The following is an 8,378-nucleotide window of genomic DNA, read 5'->3' as shown; positions in this document are numbered from 1 at the left end:
GGTCCTGGGTTCACGGTGCTTTGGTTGTGTATAGCAGCTATATACATGGTCCTGGGTTCACGGTGCTTTGGTTGTGTATAGCAGCTATATATGTGATGTCAGAGACGTGGTCCTGGGTTCACGGTGCTTTGGTTGTGTATAGCAGCTATATATGTGATGTCAGATGGGTGGTTTTATGAATACGTGGTCCTGGGTTCACAGTGCTTTGGTTGTGTATAGCAGCTATATATGTGATGTCAGATGGGTGGTTTTATGAATACGTGGTCCTGGGTTCACAGTGCTTTGGTTGTGTATAGCAGCTATATATATGTGATGTCAGAGACGTTCCCCCCGCAGGATAAATGCGCTGTTATTGGCCGTGGCTTTCGCTTGGCCGGGGACTCTATTGCAAGCGGCCAAAATGTATGAGATAGGCAGAAGAGATTCCATCTGAGTATATGAGGAATTAAAGTGGTCTCCCGTGCATGCATGCATGCACCAAAAAAAATACGGTCAGCTGAAGGTCGCATGGGAAAAAAACAGTGAAATCCTATTGTTTAATGTGTAGGCCTGTGTGCAGAAACATGTGTCCATAGTGTAAGGTATTCATTCATGAGCAGGATAAGTCATTCTTATAATACTCATATCCTATATTCATGGGAAACAAGTCAAGTCATTGTTAGTTTCAATAGGCTTGTGGCTGCACTTTATTAAAAACATTTTTTAAATGCTATAGTGAACAAACCCCACATTCTTTCCCAGGTTAAAACACGCTATGATGGCTGATGCTTCATTCACTATAGAAAATACATTCAAATGCAGATAATAAACGTGTTAATGGTCACTGGTTGTCTGGCATTGGACAGATCACCTGTTGATGATCACATTATGGATGCACTGAGACCATTTTACACCTCTTTGACTCTGATGAGTTTCAGCAGAACTACAGAAATAGGTCTATCATCACATGGAACTTATTATTATCCTCTGTGAAATGTTAATGGTGTTGTAAACTCATCGCTATAGGGACACGTGCATCAGTAAGCAGGAACTGGGGGTGGCAATGAAGGACCGGAAAGTCTGGCGTGGCATTGTGAAATCTATGATCTCGACCGCGGTACGAAAAATGATGATGACTAGGGTGTTTGCAGTGCCGGAAGAAGTAGTCAGAATTTTTCACTTAAAGGTATATTCAGTGATTTGACTTAATTCAAATATAAATATGAAATGTGTTAAAAATATTAGTACTATGAAGAGAAGTACTGTGACTTTAAGAACTTATGACACAATATTTCGTTCACAGGTTTTAATTAAAAAAATGCTCACATGTGCTTACCACATATATCACTATAAAATACATTAGGCCTATATTCATAAATGTGTGCTAATTTCTCTCTCTCATTTGGAATGGAGACAAATCTGAAATGGTAACCAGATAATTGGCCATTTGAGAACATGATCTGAGTAGGAAAGAGAGAGAATACATCTTGTGATGTGCAATGTCAAACATAAAGTAAAAAATATTAAAAAAAGGAAATAAAAAGAGCCTCATCAAGTAGAAAAAGTATTGTACCAAAAAATGAATTTAAAGTAATAAAAATCACTCACCCGCAAACATTATGACTAATTAATCATTAACCATCATTATTTTATCAAAAATATCCAAAATGGCAAATTGACATGTAGCCATCATTAAATCTCTTTGCTTTGACTATCGTGATTATATTCCTCACTTGGTAAGGGAAATTAAACTCTACTGAGCTGTAACAACTATGGTTAGCCTCTCCATGTCCTGCTGTATCAGAGTAATCCACAACAACTCAACTAGTAGTTGAATAGACTGTTAACGAGCCCATCAGTGACATCATTCCGCACCTGGGCAGAGACAAAGCAGTCTACAGCAGGGCCATTAGCGGGGCAGGTGGGAGGGGGAGTAGCAGCGTTGTTTCCTTTTTGAAAATCATCTCGAGGGCCGCATTGGACCTCTCCCTGGGCCGCATGCGGCCCACGGATCACCAGTTTGACACCCCTGGTGTAAACCTTGGACAACTAAGTCTTTAAGTCATTGTTCATAGGTTGTGTTGCTCTGAGGGAATGAGGAGCACGCAGGTATGTGGAATTAGTTTCAATAGGGTTGTGATGACTGCACTTTTATTCAATGTTTATTCAAATGCTAAATAATGAACAAACCCCACATTCTTTCCCCAGGTTAAAATGTAAACAGGCTAAATGATGGCTGATGATTCATTCACTGTAGACAATGTATTCAAATACAGATTAAACGTGTTAATGGTCACTGGTTGTCTGGCATTGGACAGATCACCTGTTAATGATCACATTATGGATGAACTGAGACCATTTTACACCTCTTTGACTCCGAGTTTCAACAGAACTACTGAAATAGGTCTATCACACCGAACTTATTATCCTTTGTGAAATGGTAAAGGTGTGTTGTAAGGGATATCTTTTGTTAAAATATGAGCCAGTACTATGAATTTAAGAACTTATGACACCATGTCGTTCACAGGTTTTAATAAAAAAAAAAAAAAAAATGCTCACATATATCACTATAAAATATTTTAGGCCTATATTCATAAATGTGTGCTAATTTCTCTCTCTCAGTTGGAATGGAGACAAATCTGAAATGGTAACCAGATAATTGGCCATTTGAGAACATGATCTGAGTAGGAAAGAGAGATAATACATCTTGTGATGTCAAACATAAAAAAAAAAAATATTTAAACAAAAAGGAAATAAAGAGCCTCATCAAGTAGAAAAAGTATCGTACCAAAAAAATGAATTTAAAGTTTCTCTTTGAATTTAGAGTTTCTCTCCAGTGTGAATTCTCTGGTGTCTTTTAAGGTTTTCTATTTGAGAGAAGTGTTGACCACACTGATCACATCCATAGGGTTTCTCTCCTGTGTGAATTCTATGGTGTCTTTTAAGGTTTTCTATTTGAGAGAAGTGTTGCCCACACTGATCACATCCATAGGGTTTCTCTCCAGTATGAATTCTCTGGTGGCTTTTCAGGTTGGACTTGTCAGAGAAGTGTTGTCCACAATGATCACATCCATAGGGTTTCTCTCCAGTATGAATTCTCTGGTGGCTTTTAAGGCTGGACATTTCAGAGAAGCGGTGACCACACTGATCACATCCATAGGGTTTCTCTCCTGTGTGAATTCTCTGGTGGCTTTTAAGGCTGGACATTGCAGAGTAGCGGTGACCACACTGATCACATCCATAGGGTTTCTCTCCTGTGTGAATTCTCTGGTGGCTTTTAAGGCTGGACATTTCAGAGAAGCGATGACCACACTGATCACATCCATAGGGTTTCTCTCCAGTGTGAATTCTCTGGTGGCTTTTAAGGTGGGACATTCTAGAGAAGTGTTGTCCACACTGATCACATCCATAGGGTTTCTCTCCAGTGTGAATTCTCTGGTGCTTTTTAAGGCTGGACATTTGAGAGAAGTGTTGTCCACACTGATCACATCCATAGGGTTTCTCTCCAGTGTGAATTCTCTGGTGTGTTTTAAGGTCGGACATTCCAGAGAAGTGTTGTCCACACTGATCACATCCATAGGGTTTCTCTCCAGTGTGAATTCTCTGGTGGCTTTTAAGGCTGGACGTTTGAGAGAAGTGTTGTCCACACTGATCACATCCATAGGGTTTCTCTCCAGTGTGAATTCTCTGGTGTGTTTTAAGTTTGGACATTGTAGGGAAGCGTTTTCCACACTGATCACAGCAGTGGCATTTTTGCTTAGCCAAGCTTCTTTGTTCATTCACCTCTGGTAGAACAGGGAAGTCAGACTGATGCAACACTGAATTGGAAAGAAAAAGGAAATGATGTTTAGAGGCCTTCCTGGACTTAAAATAGCAAAAACTAGTGTAGAGTTAATGTACCCAATTATCAATTTAGCATCCATTTATATTTCGATTCCACAATCGTTTTATATTCTAGAAAAGACACAAAACTGGTAGTCAATGCTAAAATAAATCAAAACAAACAAATGACTAGATTAAAAAAAAAAAAAAACATCCTTATGGCATACTGTATATCCATATAGACAGTAAGTAACTTACAGAGGTCTTGGTGATCATTGGGTCCTCTCTGTTGAGCAGAATCATTTGAGGTGGCGTTGAGAGAGTCCATCTTCACTTCAAGCCTGGAGTCCAGTCAGATGAGATCAGAAAGTATTGATATCCTGAACGGACAACTACAAACTCTTCTTATACCAGAGAGCCTGAGGTGGAACTGTAAAGTTCAACTCTGTCCCACTCCAAAGGACATACAAGGACACAACTCCAATTTCCAACTCAATCCAATGATTTTTTATTTTCCAACTTTTACGCTCAGTGTTGGCTTCATTGGTGATTGGCTGGTCATTTCAGTTAGGTTGAAAACCTTCGAACACAAAGAAACAAAAGATTAACAACATTGCCAAACAACAAATGATAATCCTTTCAAACCAACAGGTTCTTTTTAACCATTCTTGATTTTAAACATTAAATAATCAAATGTCTTTAAACAATTAATGTTCTTAAACAATGAATGCCTAAATTAAATGTCTTTTAAATTAACTTATTAAAGTCAACATTTTAAACATTTCAAATTACTTCACCTTTAAACATCTAGCATTTTAAATTGAATAAGTAGTTAAAGAAAATAGCTGAACTTAAGCTTGTAGATCAGCTCTAATTGAACAAGGCATTTTAAACCTTTAACATGAATTGTCCATATTTTAGTAGTCTTTTAAATTCTTAATCATTTCTAACTTTGGTCTTATTTTGTAAAGAGATACTATTAAACATAAATGAAATCCAACTCTCAAGCAAGTTAATGTGTTCCTTCCCCACTTCAGACTGAAGCAGTTGAGGCTACTAAACACAATTAGCCATATTTAACCACATCAAACAGTACACATAAGTAAATAAAACAATACAATATCACCGACCATTGGCGTCTTTGGAGGTAGAACCCAAGAGTTGTCTTTGCTGTTTGCATCTGGTGTTTGTTTGAATGACTGAAGCTCCATTCCTTTTAAGGTGCTCCTAATCAGGTAACGAGCAGCCATCTTGCTGCTGCATTCTGGGAGATGTAGTTTCTGAGGTGTGAGATGTCATGCTGACCAGATTTTGTCCATTTCTGAGTTTTGACTCAACAGGAACTATACTATCTGCTTGGTGCTGATTGGCCAAAGTGTGTAACAATAGAATCATCAGCCACCAATCATAACAAACTGCTGCATGTGCTCCACCCCTCTCTGACTCCTCCCCCAGGTCATGCTCTATGCAACATTCTAGAAATAAACTGCTAACTGTGAGATTGCTTTGTAAGCTTCATATTTAATATATGAATATCTATATCCAATATGGAGTAACTGACTATCTGGATAATATATGTACAGTCTAATAATATTGAATAAGTGGATATTAATGAAGTGTTACTGCATGCAGCAGAGGCATTATTATATGATTGCTCCATATTATTTCAGTGACATAGAACCAGCTCTGGTGAAGAAACAACAAGAAAAACAGTTTTCCAAAACTATTGTTTTCAAAACACAAACTGCCACCCACCCCTAAAGTATTGCAAACAGACTTCATAAATAGTACACAAGTACAAACAAGTACAAGTACAAACAAGTATACTACCGCACACCCTGTACTTTTATATTTTTTATTTTATTAAGTTGCAATGTAAGTTCAATTAGTTTCGACTTTAGAAGACAGTGGTGGGGTTTCTGTACAGGACTGGTACGGCCTAACAACAAATGAGTATATTGTCAAATCCTCAAAGTCTTGTAGCAAATTGTGCTCTATTGTTCTCATTTAATCACTTATCTATATTTACAGTGAAATCCCAATGTGTAGGCCTGTGAAATCCTTTAGTGTAAGTGTAAGGTATTCATTCATGAGCAGTATAAGTCATTCTTATAATACTCATATCCTATATTCATGGGAAACAAGTCAAGTCATTGTTAGTTTCAATAGGCTTGTGGCTGCACTTTATTAAAAACATTTTTTAAATGCTATAGTGAACAAACCCCACATTCTTTCCCAGGTTAAAACACGCTATGATGGCTGATGCCCGCCCCTTACCATGGACCAGGAAATTAATCCCAATGCATTTTTCCCATAGACATTTCGTAAAGTATTTATTTAAAGACCTTTTAAGCGTCGTACGAAGCCAACTCGAGTCGTGACAAATCATGACAACACACACAATATTTTGGACCAAACAAATAATTACATAGAAGAAAAACAACAAAAAAAGTGTTTTTTTCTTCTTTCTAATTCTTTTTTCGGCCCCAAAAATTGTGTTTGTTGTCATGATTTGTCACGACTCGAGTTGGCTTTGTCCGCGGCGTAAACGTCTTTAAATAAATACTTTCTGAAATGTCTGAGGAAAATGAACGGAGAATCATTTCCTGGTCCATGGTAGAGGGCGGGACTGCGACGCTCTATAGGGACACGTGCATCAGTAAGCAGGAACTGGGGGTGGCAATGAAGGACCGGAAAGTCTGAGCGTGGCATTGTGTAATCTATGATCTCGACCGCAGTACGAAAAATGATGATGACTAGGGTGTTTGCAGTGCCGGAAGAAGTAGTCAGAATTTTTCACTTAAAGGTATATTCAGTGATTTGACTTAATTCAAATATCACTTATTTTTCCTTTTTTTCTGGATAATTCTGCCTACTATAGAGTGTGCTGACCATATAAGGAGTTCCTCCCTGTCCCCAGTGAGCCCCTGGGGTCAAAAAACCCTAGTTTCAGTTTTGGTGGCGGGTGGCAAAGCCTTCATCCAATCAGGATGAGAGGGGCCTTCTTCCAATCATGATTGAGTGGGGGCGGGCCTTAGTGCACATGCTGTTGGCCTGTTGCACTTCCCCCCCACTGTAGAGCACATTTTGTTACCGGGGCGGACTGGGTGGTTTTCCAAATCACCCAAATCACTGAATGCTCCTTTAAGAAAAAAGTGTCAATACCAGATACAATGGTGGAAAGTAACAAACTAAATGTACCTAATTCTTATCTTGCCATCTACGTTGCCCCCCCTATGGGACCTGTTCTTGCCAGCTACGTTTATAAGCGTAGACAAACGTTTAATGTATGAACGCGCCATCCGTCTGTTTACCTTTCAGCATTGCTCCGGGTAGCATAGCCCTCCTCCTTCACCAGCAGCGATGTTTTTTTTTAAATCCAGCTCCGTTGAGCCTCCGTTATAACCCGATTTTCAAAGCGCCGTATCTCCAAAGGTTAGAGAGCTGTCCATGGTGAGCCGGCGCGCACCCGACGATCGTAAATCATTTGTGATTTTGTATCGTATCGCTGAGAAAATGTAGCTGGTTGTTCTGCTAGCTAAACGCTGTGGGCTGTGTTGTGTTGTTGCCCCCACCTTTCCGTTTAACCCGGAAGGACAACAAGCTCCGTAGCATTGAAGTGAACCAGCGGCAGAGAAGCGGTCAAAGTTTTTGAACACTAGGTGGCAGTAAAGAAGTTAGTTCCCTTGAATCAAGCCGGAACACAATCGATTGTCATTAACACAAACAAATGCTCTTAACACAGATGCGTTGTTAAGTGGTCAGACCAGATGGGTGGGCCGTGAACACTTTTTGAAATGTCCAAGTGATGATCCAGAAAAGGCTGCATGGGAACCGCTACTCTTAACGAATCGATGTGGAACCAACACGGTGTGTGAGAGTTTACCTGCTTTATAATTACAGCCAATCATCCAATACGCAGTGGTGGAAAGTAACTAAATACATGTACTTTTGAGGTATTTGTACTTTGCTCTAGTATTTCCGATTTCCAATACTTTTACTTCTACTCCACTACATCTCAGAGCCAAAAATGTTACGTTTAAAGAAATCCCCTGGGTTCAAGGTCGTAGCTGGTAACTTTGAAGTTTCGGCCAAGGAAGCAATCAAGTACCTTGAATGTATATTGGACAATAACCTATCCGGAGAGAGTATGGCATTACAGGTCATAAATAAGGTTAAAGGGGCATTCCACTCATTTTCAACATTTTACTATGTCATTAATATACCTTAGAGCTGTTGTGTGGAAATAATAAAAAAGTTCCCCCATTCTGTGTTTCCTAGAACTGTAAGTATGAAAAAAATCATTAACATGGTGAAACACATCTTGATGACATCATCAAGATGTGTTTCACCATGTTAAGGATTTTTTTCAGATCTCCAGTTCCACACAACAGCTCTAAGGTATATTAATGACATAGTAAAATGTTGAAAATGAGTGGAATGCCCCTTTAACCAAAGAGTGAAATTCCTCGCTAGAACATCCTCATTCTTAAATAGAAATTCTCTGGAAATATTAGCAGGGGCTCTGGTCCAATGTAATTTTGATTATGCAAGCTCTTCATGGTACACAGGTACAT

At 39.0% G+C, this 8,378-nt stretch overlaps 1 long non-coding RNA gene across 1 annotated transcript; it reads right to left on the bottom strand.

Annotated features, from left to right (window-relative positions):
- Nucleotides 1-3,564: 3,564 nt before the first annotated feature.
- LOC306912934 lies at nt 3,565-5,075 on the bottom strand. The gene is made up of 3 exons (XR_013788452.1): nt 4,932-5,075; nt 4,060-4,381; nt 3,565-3,797 (listed from the first exon to the last, which is right to left on the bottom strand). It is a non-coding gene; the product is annotated as an uncharacterized lncRNA (long non-coding RNA).
- Nucleotides 5,076-8,378: the final 3,303 nt, after the last annotated feature.

This window comes from Electrona antarctica (genome assembly GCF_951216825.1).
Source record: "Electrona antarctica genome assembly, chromosome: 20".
Taxonomy (NCBI): Eukaryota; Metazoa; Chordata; class Actinopteri; order Myctophiformes; family Myctophidae; genus Electrona; species Electrona antarctica.
The sequence above is the reverse complement of the archived record's forward strand: the minus strand, read 5'-3'. Positions and strand labels throughout refer to the sequence as shown.